This window comes from Heterocephalus glaber, unplaced genomic scaffold (genome assembly GCF_053883595.1).
Source record: "Heterocephalus glaber isolate CG9 unplaced genomic scaffold, H.glaber_assembly_v1.0 deba00001577, whole genome shotgun sequence".
In the NCBI taxonomy this organism is placed as follows: domain Eukaryota; kingdom Metazoa; phylum Chordata; class Mammalia; order Rodentia; family Bathyergidae; genus Heterocephalus; species Heterocephalus glaber.
The window spans coordinates 200,487-223,864 of NW_028258358.1; the positions used below are offsets into that span (position 1 = coordinate 200,487).

The 23,378-nt window shown below is 32.1% G+C and overlaps 1 pseudogene; it reads right to left on the reverse strand.

The window, feature by feature from the left end:
* Nucleotides 1-225: 225 nt before the first annotated feature.
* Nucleotides 226-23,378, reverse strand: part of LOC101713786 (ectonucleotide pyrophosphatase/phosphodiesterase family member 5 pseudogene) — a 46,978-nt pseudogene continuing 23,825 nt past the window's right edge.

The following is a 23,378-nucleotide window of genomic DNA, read 5'->3' on the forward strand; positions in this document are numbered from 1 at the left end:
GGAGAGAGAATATGGGGAAAATACCCTCGTGTCTTTAATCCTCTGCAGGGTCAAGTGTTTTGGGGGTTGTGTGTGTGCAAGCACGCATCAAAATATGCGAGACAAAATATGTGTTAACCACTCAGTGGTCTCTGCAGATGTCTGAAACTGCTTTTTTAGAATTTGAGACTTAAACATTGACATAATTGTGCAATCTCCAATATGCAATTCCATCTCAGAGAAGTGTTAAGCTTGTAGTAATGATTGAGCAATTTCAGCCTGCATATATTGTAAGGCAGGTACTTGACTGTGAATTAAATGTTTAATGAAAATTACAAAAAATACAATCACTATAACGCAGCCAACAGAGACCCCGAGGAAGTCAGCATGGGACTCCTCTTGCCCAAGCTCTCCTAGGTGGTCACCCCCCAGGAGGAGGGTTGTGCTCTGTGTGTAAGGAATTGCTTTTGGAGCTGTGGAACTGAGCAGGTCCTGGACATTGCTGAGGGATCCATTGTGTGGCAGGGTGGTGATATTGAGGGGGTGGCACAGCAAGGGGTACAGATCTGTGGAGTTCATGGCTTCTTTTGTGAAATTCCTTCAAAAGGCAAGACCATGGGCTAAAAATATTGGATGCATTTCTGCTAATGCATTATCATAACCATGGTTGCCTAACAGAAATTCATCTGGCTTATTCTGTAAAATATACCACCCTTCCTCAGCCACCTCCATGGCTGGCTGGATCCGCTTGTTGTATTTGTAATCCCATCTCTCCGGAATCTCCTCTTTTTGTAAACAGTAAGGATAGGATGAGCATCAGCCAGTGCTTCATAGACTTCATCAAATTTACCTTCTTTTGGTAAGATAGTGGCTACTGGAGATTGGTCAATCAGTGTGTAGTGGTTCTCTATCCAGATACTGGTCAAGCTCTGTCACCCTTGCCTTAGAACACTGGGTCATTCCATGGTAGCTTGTGACTATTACGTTCACCATGTTCCACAGCTTTGCTTTCTTCAGCATTTGTATGAGATATTGAAGTTTTAGCTATTACAAATTGTACTGCTATGAACATGGGTGCACATATACGACTGTGGTATGATTCTTTTAATTCTTTGGGGAAGATACCCAGCAGGGAAAGAGCTGGGTCAAATGGGACTTCCAGTCCTAGTTCTTTGAGGTATCTGCATACTGATTTCCACAGTGGTTGCACAAGTCTACATTCCCACCAGCAGAGGAGAAGGGTTCCTCTTTCCCCACAGCCCTGCCAGCATTGGTTCTTTGTTGATTTCATGATAGCAGCCATTCTTTCTGGAGTGAGGTAGAATCTCAGCGTTGTTTTCATTTGCATTACTCAAATGACCATTGATGTTGAACAGTTTCTCATGTATTTATTTGCTATTTCTACTTCTTTGTCTGAGAAATGTATGTTCATTTCAGATGCCCAATTTTGGATTGGGTCTTTAAATTTGGGAGGCCTGATCTTTTTAAGTTCTTACAGATTTTAGGTAATAGACCTATGTCTGAGGAACAGCGGGTGAGGATATTTTTCCACACCGTGGGTTGTCTTTTCACAGTGCTGGTGGTTTCTTTTGCTGTGCAGAAGCTTTTAATTAAAAAGAGATCCTACTTGATGACTGTGCTAATTCATGGGAAACTGAGGTTTTGTTCATAAAATCATTTCCTACACCAATATCTTCAAGAGTTCTACCTAATGTATTTTTCACCCAGTTCAGCATTTCTTTTAATATTTAGATTTTTAATCCATTTTGATTTTAGTTTAGTGCATGGCGAGAGATATAGGCCAAGTTTTAATCTTTGACAAGTTGAAACCCAATTTTTCCAGCACCATTTATTAAAGAGGCTATCTTTTCTCCAGTAAGGGTGTTTGGCTGCTTTATCGAAGATGAGATTTCTGAGTGTGTCTGGAGTTGTTTCTGCATTTTATAATCTGTTCCACTGGTCCTCAGGTCTGTTTCCTTGCCAGTACCATGCTGTTTTATCACAGTAACTTTGTAGTATAGTTTCAAGTTGGAGATTGTAATACCCCTGCCATATCTCTGTTACCTAGAATTGTTTTGCTATTCTGGGTCTAATCTTGTTCCAAATGAATTTTTGGATTGTTTTCTCAAGGTCCATGAAGTATGATGCCGGGATTTCATTTGAAATTGCATCAAATCTATATAGCAGTTTTGGAAGTAGGGACATTTTCACTATATTGATCCTTCCTACCCAGGAGCAGGGGATGTTTTTCCATTTTCTGATATCATATTTAATCTCTCTTTTCAGAGTGCTATAGTTTTCAGAGAAGAAGTCTTTGATTTCCTTTGCTAGGTTGAATACTAGGTATTTCAGTTTTTTCTTGGTATTGTGAAAGAAATTATTTGCCCTATTTCTCTCTTAGTGAGTGTGTTGTTCGTGTACAGTAAAGGTATTGTTTTTTGTGTGTTGACCTTGTATCCAGCTACTTGACTGAATTTGGTTATTAAGTCTTTAAGACTTTTGGTGGAGTTCTTGGGGTCTTCTATATAGATCATCATGTTATCTACAAATAATGACAAATTGACTTCTTCATTTCCTATCTTTATTCCTTTTATTTATTTCTCTTGTAATTTCCATGGCTAATGTTTGCAAAACTATATCGAACAAGAGTGGTGATAGTGGACATCCTTGTCTTGTTCCAGATTTTAGTGTGAAAGATTTCAGTTTTTGACCAGTTAGTATGATACTGGCTGTTGGTTTTTCATAGATGGCTTTTATCAGTTTGAGGTAGGGACCATCTATTCCAATTTTTTGTAGGGTTTTTATCATAAATGCATGTTGGATTTGGTCAAATGTTTTTCTGCATCTATGGAGATAATCACATGATTTTTGTCCTTGGCTCTATTGATATAGTGTATTACATTGATTGATTTGTGTATGTTGAACCATCCCTGCATCCCTGGGATGAATCAGGGTGAATGAATCATTCACTTGATCAGGGTGTGTGATCTTCTTGATGATCTTCTGCATTCTATTTGCCAGTGTCTTTTTAAAGACTTTTCCGTCTATGTTCATTAGTGAGATTGGCCTATAATTCTCTTTTTTGTTTGGGTCTTTCTCTGGTTTGGGGATCAAGGTGATGCTTGCTTCCAGGAATGAATTTGGGAGTATTGCTTCCCTTTCAATTTCATTGAAGAGTTTAAACAGGAGTGGCAGCTGTTCCTCTCTAAATGTCTTATAGAATTCAGCAGTGAAGCCATCAGGACCTGGACTTTTCTGTTAGTAGGTTTTTAATTACATTTTCAATTTTATTGGTTGATATTGGGTTGTTTAGAATTTTTAGGTCTTCTTCATTCAACTTTGGTAATTCATAAGTATCTAGGAATCTGTCCATTTCTTCTGTGTTTTCCATCTTATTGGTGTATAGGTTCTGGAAGTAGGTATTGATGATCCTATGGATTCCTGCTGGGTCTGTGGCAATTTCACCCTTTTCATTCCTAATTGCATGGATTTGGGCCTTTTCTTTCCTTTTTCTGATAAGGTTGGCTAAGGGTTTGTCCATTTTGTTTATTCTTTTGAAGAACCAACTCTTGGCTTCATTGATTTTTTGTATTGTTTTCTTAGTCCCCATTGCATTGATTTCTCCTCTGATCTTTATAATTTCCTCCCTTGTCTGAGCTTTGGGTTTGTCCTGCTCTTCTTTTTATAGAACCTTGAGGTTTAGCATCAGGTTGTTTAATTGGGCTCATTCTGTTTTCCTAATATGTGTATTCACGGCTATGAATTTCCCTCATAAGCCTGCTTTCATTTGTCCCACCAATTCTGACATGTTTTCTTGTCATTGTCATTTAATTGAAGGAACTGTCTGATTTCTTGTTTAATTTCCCCTGTGACTCATTGGTTATTCAGAAGTGTGTTGTTCAATTTCCATGTGTTTATGAAATTTTTCCAGTTTCTTTTGTTATGGATCTCCAATTTCATTGCACTATGGTCTGATAATAAATGGCATATCTTCAATTCCTTTGCACTTACTTATACATATTCTATGCACAAGTATGTGGCCTATTTTGGAGAATAACCCATGTCCAGCTGAGAAGAATGAGTATTCTGATTTTGTGGGATGGACCACTCTGCAAACATCTGTTAAGTTCATTTGTTCAAGAGTTCAACTGAGTTCTAGTATTTCATTTCTTATTTTTTGCCTAGTTGATTTACCTATTTGTGAGACTGGAGTATTGAGGTTCCCAACTACAATTGTATTAGTGCTTATTTGGTTTTTCATGTCCATTAGTAATTGTTTTGTATAGTTGGTCACACCAGTGTTTGGTGCATAGATATTTATGATTGTCATCTCTTCCTGTTGGATTGTTCCTTACAAGGATGTACTGTCCTTCTTTGTCTCTCTTAATCACTGTTGGTTTGAAATCTACTTGACCTGCAAAGAGGGTAGGTATTCCTGCTTTTTGGGGGGATCCCTTCTCATCGAGTATTGTTTTCTACCCTTTAACTTTCAGTCTATGAGTGTTTCAGTCTAAGTGTGCTTGTATGCAGCATATTGTTGGATTTTGCTTCTTCACCCATTCTGCCAGTGTATTTCTTTTGATTCTTGAATTGAGACCATTAACATTGATGGTTATAACTGAAACGTATTGACTTGTCATTGCCATGACTTTTTCTTTTTGTTAGGTTCTCCTCCTTTACATTTAATTTCTTGTCATGCCAGGTGGGTTCATTCTGCTTTGCTTCCTGGGGTTGTGATCCTCAATGTCTGTTCCTAGGATATTGTGTAAAATTCTTTGGAGTCCTGGTTTTGTATTCACTAAGGTCCTAAGGTGCTTTTTGTCATGGAAGTATCTTATTTCTCCATCAATTTTGAAAGATAGTTTTGCAGGGTACATCAATCTGGGGTGGAGGCTGTTTTCTTTCAGGGCTTGGAATATGTCACTCCAACCTCTTCGTGCCTTGATGGTTTGTGTTGAGAAGTCTGCTGTGATTCTGATGGGCTTTCCTTTGTATGTGATTTGCTTCTTTTCTCTAACTGCTTGTAGAACTTTATTCTTCTGTTGAGTTTCTGGAATCTTAACAATTATATGCTTATGTGTAGATTTTTTTTTATCAAGGCTATTTGGAGTCCTATATACCTCACTTATTTGTATGTCAAGTTCTTTTCCCCTACTTGGGAAGTTTTCTGCCATTACTTCTGTGAAGAGATTTTTTTATGTCATCTACACTCACTCCTGTTTCTTCTTTGACTCCAATCAGTCTTATGTTATTCTTTGCATTGTCTAGCAGCTGCTGGATTGATTTCTCATCATCCCTTATAATTTTGAAGCAATTTTTCTTTTCCTGACCACTAATTGCAATCTTATCTTCTATATTGAAAATTCTGTCCTCACATTGTCTCATTCTTCTGTGTAGACTTTCAATGGAGTTTTTGATCTGCTGGAAATCTATTTGTATCTGTTTTATGCATTCCATTTTTTTCTGTGTTGGGATTCCATCATGTTCCTTAGGTCTGCTTTAGATTTATTAATCATGTCTTGCACTATGAGCACAATCTCTCCTGTTATCTGAGAAATTATTTCTGATTTCATTTTTTCCATATCCCCTTTTGCTGCCAGTTCAGTGGGTCCAGGTGGTTGAGTATCAGAATGTTCCATCTCATTTCCCTTTGGGGTTGCTGTATGTGATCTGGAAGTCTGGTTTTGAAACTTGGTTATGTGCCTTCTCATTTCGACCAGAGTTTGGACGTGCTGTTGTTGCCCATGCAGCTCACCTCCTCTGAGCTGGTAGCGGTGGAATAGCAGCTCAGAAGCCCCTTCCTCTGCTGAGAGCAGTGGGACTGTGGCTCAGAAGCCCCTACCTCTGGGCCAGGAGCAGTGGGAGACTCAATGGAATTTTTTAATCTCCTGGATATTTGTTTGCATCTGTTTTATTGATTCCATTTTTTTCCTATGCTGTGACCCCATAACATTCTTTAGCTCCTCCATTTTTTATCTTTGTTTGCTCTAGAGCTATTAATTATGTCTTTCTCTATGAACACAATCTCTGTTGTTATGTAAGAAATTATTTCTGATTTCACCTTTTCCAGATCCTCTTCATTGCCAGTTCAGGGAGTCTAGGTGGTTGAATATAAGATTGTTACATCTTCTTGCCCCTTGGAGTTTCCTTGGGTGATCTTGAGGTCTGGTTTTGAGTTTTGTTTACATGTCTTATCATTACAAAGGATTCAGCCTGCTGAGTCTTTGTTGAGGTGACTTTTTGCTCACCCAGTGGTCTTCAAATCTCAGCTAGCCTCAGAGGCCTTCTCTCTGCTGCTCACCACTGCATCAATTCCTGGGTTCAGAATGATGACCTTCCGGATCCCTGCACTACGCTGTTGTCTGAGAGGGGTTCTGGCTGGGCCCTGTGCACACTTAGTTAGTGATTGTAATTGGGTGACCCTCTGGCTGGGGCCTTCCCTCCTGTGTAACTCTTTTCTGGGAGGGCTTTTGGCACTGAAGTCCATGGAGTCTGAGAAGATTGCATAAGTTTGATACATACAAAATAACTAAATGTTGATCTCTTTTATACAGTATATGTTTAGACCTTAAACATAAAATGATCAAAATTTGACCTCTCTTTTAATTTGGTCTTGACATGTAAACTTGATCTGCTGCATCTATTAGCTTTGATAAAACAAACTTTTTGTTATTGTAGAAATTAGATACACTTGTATATTGGAAAAAAAGGTTTTTTGTGGTCATTAATGCTATTTCCTATACTTCCCAAACAACCAGAATTGTAAAGATGCCCTTAGTTTTTTTCAATATTGTTATGCCCCATAAAATCTGTTAAAGCAGTCTATAATTTTTCTTAAGAATAAAACATAGCTGAGGAATATATCTGTGACCACTTATTGTTAACCTTGTCATATATTAAATGATCCCTAAGTATGCAGGTCTTCAAAGATGCAAAACTGAAAAACATCTTACAATATTGGTGACTTCCAGGTTAAAGTCATTTATGATGATAAAATTTTTAGTTATTGCATTCAACCATTCTATCCTTAAATGCATTTTCAAAAGAAGAGGTGTATCTTGACACAAAACACATAATTCTTCATAGCATGCTATACAGCATATAGTTCTTATTGTATAAAATTCTCAATAATGAAAACAAATCTATACCATCAGAATGTAAACCAATGGTTGCCAAGGGACAGCATAACATAAAAAGGAAGTATTTTGAAGACAAGATAGGCTTTTTAAAGAAGCACAGAAAATAAACATTTGAGGCAATGAATAAAACTATCTTCATCTGCTTATTATTTCATGGGTGTATAAATGTCAAACTTAACTAAATTGCATAATTTAACAGTATAGAGTTCATCATGTATGAATTTTACCTCAGTATAACTTTTTAAAAATACTATACTGTAAAAATTTAGGATTGAAAACTTTATTACAAAGTGTGGCATACAATAGTATAGATTGGTTATAGAGCAAGACAAGTGTCATGGATTGTATTTGATGAAGAAAGTGAAAGAAAATTTGTCTGAATTCTAAATAATTTAAGAATTAAATAGGATTTCAACAATTCTCTTTTGACAGGAGCATTATTTTTGAAGGTTATTAAATTAACAAACTGTATTTTTGATAATTCTTAATTATTAATAGTTGGAACATGTAGATTCTTGAGGAATAAAATATAATGACAATGTAATCACTTCCATCATGAAAAAGAAATTGAAAATTTATTCCTTGTTTCCCTCAAACAGTTATGGAAAGGAGATAAGATTGTAAGGTCATATGCACTTACTGTTACTTAGGATCATGGGGAAGAACATGGCAGAAATATAAAAATAAGCATGTGTAAACTAATACATAATATTTGTCCTGATAGCACTTGTGTTTGGAATAAATTAGGGACATAGCACTACATAGGAAACTTTGGCCAAAAATTTAAACATGGTACATAATATAAAGTACTGCTTTGGCAGATGTAAATAGAAATAAAAGTTTTGTGTTACTGTTCAGATAGAGCAGACATGTTGGAGCCATCTGAGGTCTTGGTGAATGTTCTAAAAGGTTGTGTGGAGGCAACGTAATGCCATGATAATACCATCTTCAAATGGAGCTAGTTAGTTTTCAGGAACTGAGACCAGTTTCAAACAAGAATCTTTGTAAGTATAAATATTCAAATATCACTATGAGATCCTGGATTGTCTTTTACTCTGAGATACAAATTTCACTACCTTTATACTCAGAAACCATTTTGGTGAGGATCAAGCTAAAGCTGGAGGATCAAGGAAGGTAAACCATACTAAATCATCCAAAAAGATAAGTTGAATACATGATATTATAACACTATCAATTTTTGAAAGAATATAATCATAAAAACAGCTGTAAAGGGGTTTTCACAATAATTGCATTCATTAAAATAAAAGAGTCTATAAATTTTCTACATATGTGAGGGTAGCATGTAAAATTTTAACTCTAATGCATCCTTTAAACAACTGGATTTGAATTATATTTGAAACTGGATTCTTAGCTGTGATGAGAAGAGCAGGGAGGAGGTATTAAACTAACCATTGAGAGCATATGGCATAACATCAAGATAAATAGAAAGACTGTATGATTTTAAATATATACTCATCTGCTTTAAAACATGAAAAAAATCACATAAAAATTAAGCATCTAAACACAGGTTTCTATTTCTTTCAAATGATGCTTAGCTATTATAGCATTTGTAAGGCTACTATATGGTATGAAAATTTAATACACTGGTTTTTGTAAATGGACAAAAGCCTTTCATAAATATTTCCTAAATAATTTTGCAATATTCAAGGTGATTAGCTTTAAACAATAGAGCAAATACTTGAAACATGTGTCTTAAAATTGGCTTGGATTTTAGCAGGTTTGAAAAAAGTTCAACTTTGTCCTTGAAGAGCTTCCAAGAAATCTGTTCAGTTCTCTGTGTGCTTCAATTCCAATTCATAAATAAATTGTATTTTCATCCACTCAGATATTGAACTAATAGTTATCGCTTTTCTTTTAACCACATAGCATGGATTTACAATGGAAATGAAAATGAGAAAACATTCTTAAGCAATCTGTAGTTTGAGTGGTTTCTCAATCATTCTTCAATTTTTCTATTCTGATAACATAACGATTTGGGTTTCTTTTTTTACTGTGAGATATTGCTGTCCTTTCAGGTTTTGAATAATTTCATTTATCCTAAGTGTACTCACTTAGTTAAATTAATATTAGAAAATATGGGGAGTAGCTATTTGAACTATAAATCATGGAGAGCAATTATTTGATGTGATGATTACGTGAGATAAAATGAAAGAAAACAGAAATCTCTCCCCTCTTAGAGATTTTCAACATCTTTCAAAAAAATCTGTTCTATTTTCTCATCTTATTTCTACTGTTCCAATGTAAAAGTAAATAAAAATGGATTTAGTTTTACAATTTTTTATTTCACTGTGACAAATATTTTAGTATAGCATATTAATGAAAATGGAATTCCATCAAGATAATGGAAATAAACATCTTATTTTTTAGTACACAGCATAATGTTATCAAAAAACTATACACAATAAAATATGAGAAATAATGTTTATGAATACTCCATTCCAAACTCAACTGAAAGCAATTTGTTATATCCAAAATAATTTAAAAGCATTAATAGCAAATGACTTGTCTCATGTTTTTGAATTTTTCAATTGTATATTTTACAATTTCCAGAAAAAAGTACATATTTTCCAAACTGATTACATTTACATAATAAAGATCATAGTCTGAAATTATCCTAATACCAAATGTACCAATTAGTATAAAAATCTATGCCACTTAGATAAAAAATCAGTATGTTGACAAAGTTTTAAGATTTTTATATTCACATTATTTAAAAATTATTTATTCCTTCTTTTTTTAGTTAAAATATATTTGTAGAAAATTTAATTTATACCCAGAATTGAAAGTAAGATGTAAAAATAATTAAAATTTTTATGCTACAGATAAAGAATTTAATGAATATGAATCTTCTAGAACAAGCTGGATTAGAATTTATAGAGTAGCATCATCATCACAGAAATCTTAATTTTGTTTAATTTCTTTCTTTTAACATGGTTTAAAATGCAAACTTACGGATTCATACAAACTTATGGATTCAGTAAAATGGAGATGCCTGGTATGCTCATAGTTCTCAAGTTTATAAAAATCACTTTAAAGTCATTTATAGAATAACCAAAGAAACAAAACAATCATGATATTCTCATAAAGTTTACATGGAAAAGACTTGATGTATGACATTCAACAATTAGTATAAAGTATGTAATATCGCTACAGAACATAATTACACTATTGGTCTGCAGTACACAGTTCTGTATTTGCCAAACCTCCTTTACTACTACATTTAAAATATATTTCCTCTCCTTGAATTAAAAGCACCAAGATTACCATTTGTCATTAGGATGTCTTTTTACAGGTCTGCTGTAATTTCTTAAAAATATACTAAAGAATTGTTTAGTTCTAATAAAGAATCTTTCTCCAAAACACTGACATTAATTAGTAAATGAGTACACAAATCTCATTTTGTAAGAGAAGCCATGCCTTTGAGTATGTTTTGTGTATGACTACACAGAGAACACAACCCAACCAAATATTTCTGTTTACTAATTAATTGTAAATATGACAATTTTTTTAAATAATCAGTTTGAAAAAAATATAATGTCCCTCTACATATTCCTTCTAAGTTTTTTTAAAATAATTACCTTTCTTTTTAAATAATCTTGAGATTTTTCACAACTTTGCACATTTTGTTTTGAGTATACTCATCATCCTCAAAATATACACACCTCATCTTCACATTTGAAGGAAAATGTGGTGTATAAAAACGTGGGTCAATTATTTTCTTTCAAGACTTGAAAGAACTTATCTCTGTAAATACAAAATTTCTTCTTTGTACTGCAAAGTCATCTACAATTCTTGATGCTCTGTTGAAGCATATTTACTAATTTATTTTGTTCTCTTTGCTATTTTTTAATTTACTTTCTAAAACACACTATGAGATATATATATATATATATATATATATATATATATATATATTAGGTTGCATTCTTTTAAAACAAAACTTGACAGAGTGATTTTATGTAAGTCATTTCTTGTGGGAATGTACCATAGAAAGTGGGTGGCAATTAAGCAATGTAGGAAATTTGGGGAGAGTTAATCAAAGAATGAAGCCTTGGTTGCAAAGTGGCTTTAGCCTGACATTTTCTTTAATTCTTTAAATTCATTAATCACATACTTTATAATGAACTTATAAGATTATTCCATTAAATAAAAGTACTGGATATGTACTTATACTTTCTGCCTTTTTTTCCTATAACTGAAGTCATGTTTTCTTATTTTGTCTGATTGTTTTTTATTGTGTACCTGATACTGCACTGGAAAAAAGTGCGGGCACTGAGACTGAATGATGCTATCACACTCCAAAAAAAAAATTACATTTTCCTCTAGTGATCAGTATAATGAAGCTTGGAATCATAGATCACATTTAATCAATAGGAAATTGTAACATCTGAATGTGGGTTTTAGTCTCTGTGGGGACCAGTAGATTTACTTTTCATCATTATCCCCAGAATGTAGTGAGTGTTTTCATGTGCAGGTCAAAAGTCTAGGGAGATTGTGAATTTGAATTTTTTGTCCTTCTTGCTTTATGAATCTGCCTAAATTTGAGGTCAGTTTCATAACTTAACTACTGCTTGAAAAAAAAATGACAAGTTCTTCTGGAGGAATATAGTGGCACATATTGAGTAAAAACTCCGAGTGTCACTTCTGTATAGGATGAAAGCTTAGCCGCACAAATCCTATTTTGGCAGTTATCCGAGACATGTAAAAGCTTTGTTTTACCTGGTTTAGTTTTTCTCAGTGCTCTTAGTGGTAAATTAAACCTAAAAGTAGTACTTGCTGAAAACAAGTACTTTATGGTGTCATTATGATACAGTCAGAGTTTATAGCTTAGCTAGTCATGTACAGTGTATCAGTTTCTTTGAAGTGTCACACCATAGCAATAGCAGTGATTTTGATGCCCAGTAGGAAATGTGGATACCCATCACCTGCCACATAGTGGTCTAATGGCAATTTCCATTACCCATTGATGGTATTAAAAGTGGACATGCCTGGGTCTCTGTAATAGCAGGGAAGCCAGAATGAAAAAAGTTTGCAGTTATATATTAATAAGACTTGATTTTCACTTAAGACTGGTAAACATAATTTTGTTATGTAAGAAACATGTTTTATAACAAAAGTAAATTGCATTCATTGCTACCACTGAAATGCTCTTCCTGTACAATTTTAAACTGTGATGAACTTTCCAAAACAGAAGAAGAAAAAGTAATTATCATGTTTCTATTTTTACTTAGTTGTAAATTTTTAGCTTGGTAGCGGGTTAATTATGTCTGAGGTGCACCCACTGAGGATTCTGTAAGAAAATTGAGGACTAACTCTATAGAACCACAGAGATTGCTGGAAAGATGATACCTATTAGAACTCCTACTTATGGAATATTATCCTAAATAAATATCATTGCTATAAGGCATCCTAAAATCAAAATAAAATGCCTTTCAAAAACCTTTATTATGTAAATAGTTAAGACTATTTCAATGAAAATTATTCAGTTAAAAAGGAGAGGAGAAGAAACTAATTTTCTAACTTTTTCAATTCTCATATATGAAAATCAACAATGATTAACTAGTATCTTGGATAAAGATGACAATGTGCTAGTGTTTCTCTTGTAATATATTGAAAAATGTGAAAGTTAACTTTCCCCTTTAATATACCTATAAGTGCTACATAAAATTATTTTGGATTCTTTACAAGGAAATTTGAAGCTAAATCTTTACAGATTATTATTATTTTTTCTTTGCTGATGGAGCAATCCTGCTTTGGGTCCAAAGTTAAATTTAAGAAATGTTGATAATCTGTGAAAAAAAAATTTATGTGATTTTAAAGTATATCTTATTCTGATCTAGAACTGTGGAATGTGCTTAGTACAGTTTAGCCATTATACTGTGAAAATATGTGACAATAACTTCTGATAATTAAGAGATTTACCATTATAAGACAGTTTTAAAAAATAATTATATCACTTTATATAAATTAAAAATACGTAAGGACCTTTTAGCTGACCCTAGCAGAGAAACTCAGTATAGATTTAGCTAATTTCTGTAATGTTTTTCCATTTCTCAAGAGGGATATAATTAGAATAGCTTGCAAAAGTTTTCAAAGGACATCTTTTTTTTTTCAATGCAAGTGCTCTACCACTTAAGTACACATCAAGCACCTATTTTACTTATTATTTCTTATTTTCTTACAAAACTGGTTGAACATTATGGTAACCACATAAATGAAAAAAATCTGTAAAATTTGTTATGGGAAAATGCATAAAAAGATTTTATTTATGATAATTTTTTGTCTCTCAGAAAAGTATAATATTTTTGAAAAATGTTTAAATAAAAGAAACAAAGGGTAGAGAAAGAAAGAGACTGCTGGATGCCAAACTACCACCTAGTTAATATGACTTTGTAGAAAATAAGGTACTTAATGGTTCTATTATATGTTCAAGGTTGCAGAGATATTAAGAGAAATTTGATAGAATGAAGGTATGTTTGACTTCATTTTCAATGTATGGAAAAGTAATTTAGGGAAAGTTAAGAGTAGAAAAATATGTGAATGTCAAAGAGATAGGATAATAATTTGAATAATCATTTTATTGGAAAAATGAATCAGTATGAGTATATCAAGTAACTGGAGAAATTTATATTCCATAAATCAATCTTTATGTTATAACCCTATGGTGAAAAAGTGTAAAATGAAAATAGAAAAAGGAAAAGCATTCAAATGAAATGGGTAATATAAGAAAATATCTGTAAATACAACAGAAGTTGATGTTGATTTCTTTGAAAGATAATGTTGATTTGTTTGAGCTTCTAATGTAAAGTGAAAGTTGTATTTAATATTATTCCTCTTCATTGGCAAAGGCTAGCATGTTAAAATTATATCACTTGATTTGAGTGCTTTGTTCCTGTTCTCCACTTATTCTTGTTTCATTGAAATTATGTTCTCAGATGCAAACATATGGACACAAATTTTCACAGGTATAGTTTAAAAAATCTCACACTGGGAAATAAAAAGAAAAGATCCAAAGGGGAAGCGGAGGTGAGAGGAGTAGGGGAAAGGAAATAAGGGAAAAGAAAAAAATATGAGAAAAGGAAAAAAATGGAAACAAAGTATTTGTAAATAGGGAGGGGTAGAGGGGTTGAAGGGAGGGCAGGGGAATGGGGAAAAAATGAGAACCAAGATACATTATGTAAAGGTACAAGATCCCAATGATAAATTTAAATACATTGTATACCTAAAATGTACCAATAAAATAATTTATGAAAGTAAATAAAATTCACATTGGTACTTAAGGCTCTAGAAATATTCTTTGTTTATCTGCCAATGGAGAGTTCTTTGAAATTAGAAATGACACTGTGGGGCCAGGGATTTAGCTTAGTGGCTGTACACCTGCCTTGCAAACACAAAGTCCTAAGTTCGATCCTTGGTAACAAAAAATAAAGAAATGACGCTGTGGGTACTGCATTAAATGTATGTATAAATACATATCTAGATATATACTATAAGTGATGAATAATATACACAAACGTGAAAGTTTCTCATACTTTAAAATGAAAAGTAGCCTTATATTATTTCCCTATTTATAAATTTAACAAGTATTGCTTATTTATCTTAGAATAAAGCACACATTTTCATTATACTGTAAAAGGCTGTCTATTGCCTCCTGAGTTTCATCTTGTACCAGATTGTACATCACTCATTTTGTAGTGGTTGATTACTAGGATTATAAACACAATGGCCATCTTTCACTTCCTTAAAAATACTCTAATGTGAGAAGTCTAAGATGCTTTAATTTCTGTCTTTAATGTTTCCTTACTTTGTGACTTTGATATGAATTTTCTTTTCACTAGAAGAATATTCCCCGAGTAGACACTATTGTTATGTCAAATTGCTTTACTATTTCAATTGTGTACTTCCTTTTTGTTTAACTAGATGTTGCAATTACAGTTGATGAAATTTTTCAATTATTTGTTTACAGTGCATCTGAGTCACTAGCTTCATTAGGACAGAAGCCATGATGTTATTATACATTTTCATAATCCCATGGACAAAAATAGTGAAACTTTCACAGTCATTTATGAACTTTAGTCAAACATCTAATGAATTTTTGCATTTCTTAATATCTACTGAGTTCATAGATTCTTGAATATTCATTTAAATAGTTACTGAATAAATGAGAGATGCATGTTTTAAAGGCTAAAATTAAAAAAGCTTGACTGAAGTATTACACCATGAAAACATGACAACTGCAAATACTGTAATGAAGTTGTAGATCTAATTCCCACAAAGGTGTATGACTCAAAATTCTCCTCTGTGACTGGCCAAGGATTCTCACACCAAGAAAATATAAATAAAAGGAGTAGTCCCTAAGGATTCTCACATGAGAAGTTAAATTGAAAATGAAATAGAACTAAATATAGGATAGAATCAACATGCATTAAGTTAGCAGAAATAAACAAGAGCAATACTAGAGGCCTGATAAATTCAGATACTAGAATTATCAATTTGAAAGGCAAAATATAAAACAAAATCAAAAATAAATAAAATTGTTAAACATTGCCAGTACAAATAAAAACCAAATGATTCTCAGAAAGAACCAGTTGTATTTGGATAGAGAAATATAATTTATAGCAATCATTGAAACCAAATTGACTAAGTAAGTAAAATAAATGGCAAATGAACTACTAAGTAAATTACATGATAAATGTGAAGAAATTTTGCTCATATTTGACAGTGTTTAAAATAATATAAAAGGAAATTTAACAGACCAGAAAGGTAAAATGAAAATATATATCATATATTAAATATTGCATATTTGAAAAAAAATTGAAATGATAAATGAAAGGCAATATTTGACAATACGATGGCTTAATATTTTATTTAATTATTGAAATACTTGAATATAAATACTTGGCAACAGAAGTGAATAGTGCGGCACAAACTCAAAATGTGTGAATAGTGAATCACAAATATTAAAAATTAAAGAATCACCTAATTTATCAGTCAGCGTTGTCATTGCTGACAGATACCCAACACCCATAATTTAAAGGAAGAGAAGCTAATTTAATTCACTGTTTGAGTGGTTCAGGACATAGTCAGCTGCTTCCACTGCAGGACAGTCATGGCAGAGGGGCGTAGCAGACCAAAGATGCTTAGCTCACAGGGGCCTGGAAGCAGAGCAGCAGAACACCTTTACAGAGGAAGGGCCACGGAATTAGATATGTACTTCAAAATTTCACATCAGTGACTCACTCAAATACATGCAGATGTGTGCTTTTCAAGCTCATCAAGTTGACAATGCAATCTTACTATCACACCTGTGCATGATTTAGTGAAATGGTAGTGTATATGTAAACAGAAAATATTTTAATGAGTTAGAATTTATCTAAGTTGATGTATGTATGACATCCACCAAAAGACAAATAAAACCAACAAAATAATTAGAGTTAACTATTTAAATTTAAATGTAAATTTGCAGAATATTTGGAACCAAACATTGGTCTGGCTGAGGTGGCTACAGAGCTCAGTCACCATTTACAATAGAAGATATTCAAATAGTGATTAAAATTCCACTCACAAAATGGAAATATAATAAGTACTTTTACATGGTGAATTCTACCAAGACTTTAAGGAAGTGATAATTGCAATTTTATGCAGTTTATATTGCCTACTATAAATCTGTTGAGCAAAAGGACAAAAAAAATAAGAACATTAAAATATTAAATAGAATCAAATCAAACAAATAGCCTGTCAAAATAAATTGTTTTCAAGCATTCAAATAGCGTAGAACTTGATAAAACTTACCGATATCTTTTAGTATACTATGAGATCGAAAGAGATAATCTACGTCATATTAGTAGTAGGTAAGAAAACCATTGTTACAATTTAATAAATATTAATGACTTACAAACAAAAATTAATGGAACATAGAAATTTCTAAGCAATGTGAAACAAATGAAAACATTTTTAACTTGATAAAAATATGAAATATAAACAGTACAAGTATTAGTTTTAGAATGATAATGTTAAACTGTGCATTGATTCAGAAAAGCTCAATTTTTTTTTCAAATGAGCATGAAACAATGTTATCAGATTCCAAAATACCCATTAAATCTTCAGAAATCTACCTCCAGTAGCTATTCACAATAACAGTGTAATCATAATATTGATTTCCAAAATAGTAAATTGGAAGCACCAGTTTTGAAACTTTGTGAACATCATTATACAATCATTGTACATCATTGTATTATCATCATTGTAAAATACTGAGAATATGCTTGTCACTTTTTGAAAAATCAACTATACATTTTTCAGAGTCTTCTATGTTGGAATAAACAATTATAGCTCACTAATGTACGTTGTTCAACATACCATTTCATAAAGTATGTCCTAGTGTCCTAGCCCAATGTTTAGTTGCTATCACTAAGTTTAATATATACATTTATGCATATTTCTGGGTTGTATTCCCAGGATTAGAAATTCTGCTTCACAGGTATATATATTTTCAAATTTAGTAGATATGTAGCCAAGCAATTTTCCAACGGGTAGTGGTACAATCAATCACAAGTTTGAAATATGTCTTTAACATTCTTATCAATTCTTGACATTTTCTGTCTGTTTCATTTGATCACTGTTGTGGTATGCAGTTTAAATTTGGTGACATATGCATTTATTGTCATGTTATTGGCCCCCCAAATTATACCACTTAATTTGTAACATTATGTCAGTTGATACAATTTTATTCCATTTAGTACTTATCTGATAATTCTACAAGTTTAAAATATGTTGACACAATTTGTCAAGTTGAATTATTTTTATATTTGTTTTTCAATTTTCTACATATAGCTGAAAACCTATAGTTCATTACTAGTATAAGCTTAAAGAGTCAATATTCAGAGTGTGCTCATAAATTTTGTACACAGGTTTGCCTTTTCACTACTTTGTTTATTTTATTCTGAGAATGTCCCCTGTAAGTGTTTACATGAGGTTTTTTATAGACAAATTATTTCTCATTTATTTGGATAAAATTATTTACTTCATTTTAAATTTTATTTTATTAGTAGATGTTTGCAATACATAATGGTTACATTTATCATCAGTTGGTACATGTACATATCTTATTTTTTTCCATCCCTTTTCCCTTCACTACTGCCCATCTCTCTCTTCTTTTAGTCTCCGTTCCTTTTGCAACAGATGTCTCCCTGTTTCCTATTATCTTTTGTTTTGCTCTCTAATTTTTTAATTTTAATTTTGTCATATAAAAAGAAACCACATGATATCTAACCTTGTGTGTCTGATTTATTGCACTTAAGATTAAGGTTTTGAGGTACATCTATTTTTTTCACAAATGACTATCCATATGCAGAAGATTGACTCTAGACCTTTATCTCTATGTATTTCATTTTTGAGGGACTATGTTTCCTAGATAAAGAATTCCAAGCAGGCTATTTTCTTAAAATTTAAACTATCCATTCAGTTTTATCTTCCAAATGCCATTAATTTGTTGAAATTTGGATGTTATTCATACTATTTTTCCTATTTGAAATTATTTAAACTCTTCTTTGACTACTTCAAAGATTTTTCTTTTTAATTTTGCTTTCCATTCCTTTAACCATATTCTAAAGAATTTCCCAGGATTTTTGAGTCTGAATTGATGTATTGAATAGGTTTTATAAAAGTTATTATTTTTAAAAAATTTATTATTTCTCCCCTCTACCTGTGAATAAAATTACATGAATGTTTAACTTGCCAACACTTGTGTCTCTATTTCTCTGTACAATACTGTTCATTATTTTTTCTTCAGTACGTTGAAAATCTTCAGTTGACCACTTTATATTTCTATGATCCTAGAAATGTAATTTTTATTCGAGCTAATAAATTTATCATTTTAGATATTATATTTTGTAGTCTACAGTCACAATTGGTTTATGGATTGTAATTCTATAATGCAATTATCCACTTTTTGTCTATTTTTGTAACATATTAACCAGAGTTACTTTAAAGTTATCATCAGCTGACACTAATATTGGAATTATTTTTAATCTTTTTTATTTTCTTCTTTCACCTTATTTTCACTTATTTAGTCCTATTTTTTTCTTTAAATGTCCAATATGTTTTAATTGAATAATAATATGCATTAAAATTTTTAAGGTCATAATATAATACACTTATATTGCTAGAAAGGTAAAGTAATGAAAATGTACTTTATTGTACATTATAGAATATTTAATTGATAATATATGAAAAAGAAGCAAAGCACTTTAATTGGAAGCATATCAAAGTGAACATTAATCTTCTCTGGAATATACTAATACTGTTTTAGTGTTTACATATATTTCTATTATGACCACAATTATGCAACACTTTATGACCTTCAACATACCCTTTTTAAATATAGGAGGCTGGCAAAAGAAATAGTTTTATTCTGAAAATGTTAAGAGTTTAAACTGCTTTTTCAAGACTATACTTCAATAATTTAATATCCTTTTTGCAATCTGTATGCATTGATTATAAGCTCTTACAAGAATTTCTGAAGACATAATAAAATGAAATATATGAAATAATACCTAAAATGATTTTCCAAATAAATTTTAAAATAACAATATCTTTCCACTGACTGTAGACTCAAACTTGCAAGCTAATATGAATGTTTTGTTAAATGTTGCGCAAACCAAAAAACAATTTAAAGCCCTTCCAGTATTTAATGTTAGTCCTGTTTTTGTTTATTCTTCATGCATCTATTTTATTTTTCACTGTAGCAGAAGTCCCATGAATTCAAAATTTCAGATATTTATTTAATAATACTTTTATGCCTAGGAAAATTAAAAGTGAATAAAATACAGACACGAGGCACTACTTTTATAATTTGGTTAATATCTCTTAAATTCTGTAGTTAATAGTTGGGTATGTTGCCACTTGTGCATAAAAAGAATCTTTAATTCTGTAAGACAGGCTTATTCCAAACTTTAATTCTTGATTTTACTGTTATTTCTCAAGCAAAGATCTACTAATTACACAATATAAAATGTGCCTCAGTATTTACTATATTTTATGTTTATGACTATCATAAAATTTTTACTTACATAATAGATAGATGATAGATAATTTGATATCATCTGCTATGTTATTCCTTGTTGTTTCCCATATTACAAAATGACATTTGAATAAATAATATGACCAATTCATTTATATTTTAGTCTCAGAACTTGTACTGGTAGAATGAAGTAGCATTTAAGATACTCTAGTTATTATATGAATTTCTTGCAAGGAAACATTTATGTGTGTATTGTAGAAAGCAATCCCAAATGCTCTACTTTTCATTGCTATTACTTCATTTGCCAACAAACTCTATTTGGAGAAACAACCAAACACTGAAAAAAGGAGCATCACTCACAGATCTCAGCGATTTCTCCTAAGCAATTGCTAGTGTCACTCAAAGGAAGTCAGGAATTCAAAACTTAATGCTCTAATAAAGTTGTACATCCCAAAGTGAGACATTTACTGTGAGACTGCATCATTTGTAAAGTGAATCCGAATATCCTATACATGATGGTGAACGGTTTCAAGTCTCATCTCCCTACAGCACTCCCAGTGAAATGAAGCTGAATAAAACAAATCCTGATTTTTCACATTTACTGTTATTAAAGAAAGGAACAAAGTACTGCCAAGGGGAATGAAAGAATAAAGCTATGGCTATTCAGTTGTGAAGAAAGTAAATTAATAAAACTAACCTCATTTCTTTTGTACATGTTTTCAGTAGATGCCCCTGGAGAACAATTCCCTTTATAGGATAGAAAAAGGTGGGGGGATGTACTATGAAGATTTGTAACCAGGTCAGTTTTAGTAATATTTGAACCTGATGCCTCATGAGAAACTAATATGTCACCTTGTTTGCCATCAGAAGTTTTATATTTTTCCTATGGGCTATTTCTTTTTCATAATATTTACTAGAAAATTTGGCACATATTATACTTTCATAAATCATGATATGTAAAAATATTATCTGGGAAAAGGATAAAAACAATCATGTGTATATACTCAAGAGAATTTTTTAAATCCTTAAATATGTGTGATGCTCTAGGCTTAGGTAAAATATTAAATGCATTTTTGCCATTGCTGTGCAAAACTTAATAAAATATGCTATTAAAGCCTTTGTGCACAGTGACAAACTGAACAACCTCTAGGCTTTTCATCTGCCAAAAGGAGGATTTTTCATTTCAGTGGCTAGCTGAGTGATGTACATGCAGATATTTTCCAAACTGTCTGCCTTCCTATTTCTTTTCTTTAGTGGATCCATTTAAGAATTAATCCAGCATCATCTAAGAGCACACAATATAGGAGTACACATCTCTAAAGAGACAGATATGAGTAAAACATTTTATTTTTTACAAAAGAAGAAAATGAAGCCAAATATCCCAGTGAATAATATATTTGTTAGAATTTGAATCTACCAATAATTTTAGACTTTGTTCTGCATGATAGCTTTCTCTAAGTCTTTATGTTCCAGATAAATCATCTTTTCTAGACTAGACTATTCAAAGTTATCAAAATTAAAAATATTATTTCCAGTATAAGTCAACTATAAAAAATGATAGATATAGTACATTTTATTCTTATTTTTTGTAAATTTAGTTTGCTATGAAGATGCATCGTATACTATCTTGATAAATAAATCAGTATATGTTGTCAGTATATGTTAAAGTTCATAAAGCATTTAAATGTTCATTTTTGTTTTAAAAAAACCTTTGTAAATGATTTAAAATTTAAAATGTTTCATTTTAGAAGGAACTTTAGAAAATTCCATGGAATTATCAAGTAAAGGACAAAGATTCTACATTAGTTAAACAAAAGAATTTGATTATTTAGATAGCAGGCTGACATGGAAATTTTTCTGAAATTATAAAAAAGTATTCTACTTTATTTTTATCTAAAGACAAGTGACATGTGATCATTATGTAATGAATGACAACCTTTAAGTTATATTATTCTGTATTACAAGGCAATTTTCAGCAAAGGAGGCAGAAAAAGTTCACTTGGTTGGCCTTTGCTGTGGTTTATATGTAAAATGTCCATCAAACTTTCATGTATTTGGAATGTGATTGGCACATAGAAGCATTATACTATACTCACCAGTGTACTTATCCAAAGATGAGTTTATGCTGTAAATTCATGGTTGTCCACAGGGGGAGTAAACAAAAAGGATGTATTAATGTTCCCACTTGCTTGCTCTCTCTTTCTCTGCTTCCATGCTGATATAGGGTTTCCTCCACCATGTTCTTTTACTAAGCCACTTCTGCCTTTGAGCCAACCAATAATGGACTCGATTCTATAAAAATCATGTGCCAAAAGAAACTTTTCCTTTCTTAAATTGTGGATGTTGGAAATTTTATCCCAGAAAAGGAAGAGTGAATGATACAGACAGTTGGTAACAGGAGTGGGGTTTATCACCATGACTGTACCTGATAAGTGGCTCAGTATCCTTTGGAATATTTTGTGGGAAGAGTTTAGAAAGGTTAAAAGAAGTAGCCTAGGAAAGCCCTAGATTGCTGTAAGCAGAGCTTGGGGTCATTCTGGTTGGAACAGAGAAGAACAACATTCTGATAGTAATATGAGCAGTAAAGGCTAGGCTCAAGAAGTTTAAATTGAGAACAAGAAATCCATGGACCATTGTAATACACTCTGGCAGAGACCAAATGTGATACACTCTGGCAGAAAATTTGTCTACGTTTCACTCATGTCCTAGAACTTTGGATGATCTAGATTAAACGAGGTAAATTAAATAGGATGGCTCAGTATATTTCATGGAAGTCCAATGTTTGGTGTGTCATGGATATGGCTAGCTGCTTTTAGCAAAATTTACAGTAAGATGTTGAAGTTAAGAGCAAAGTTGAATGATTGAAAAGATGTGCAGTTGTGCAAAGAAACACAGAAAGGGAATGGCACACAAGAAAGAAGGGCGGTGCTGAAAATATCAACCAAAAAAAAGCTCAGTACTGTGTATCAAGAAAAAAGGAATGATGGCATCTCGAGAATTAGCCATAAACACCCATGGCAGAGTCAAATATTAAAAAGTGTATTAGATAAAAAAAGAAAAAAGAAAAAAAGTTCATTAGAGCACTTCATTTATTTTCATTGCTAAATAATGTTCCATTATAAATACCTCACATATTTTTCATTCATCAGTTGATAGACTCACATGTGAGTTGTTTCCAACTTGGGGCTATCATGAATAATATTGCTGAAGACATTTTC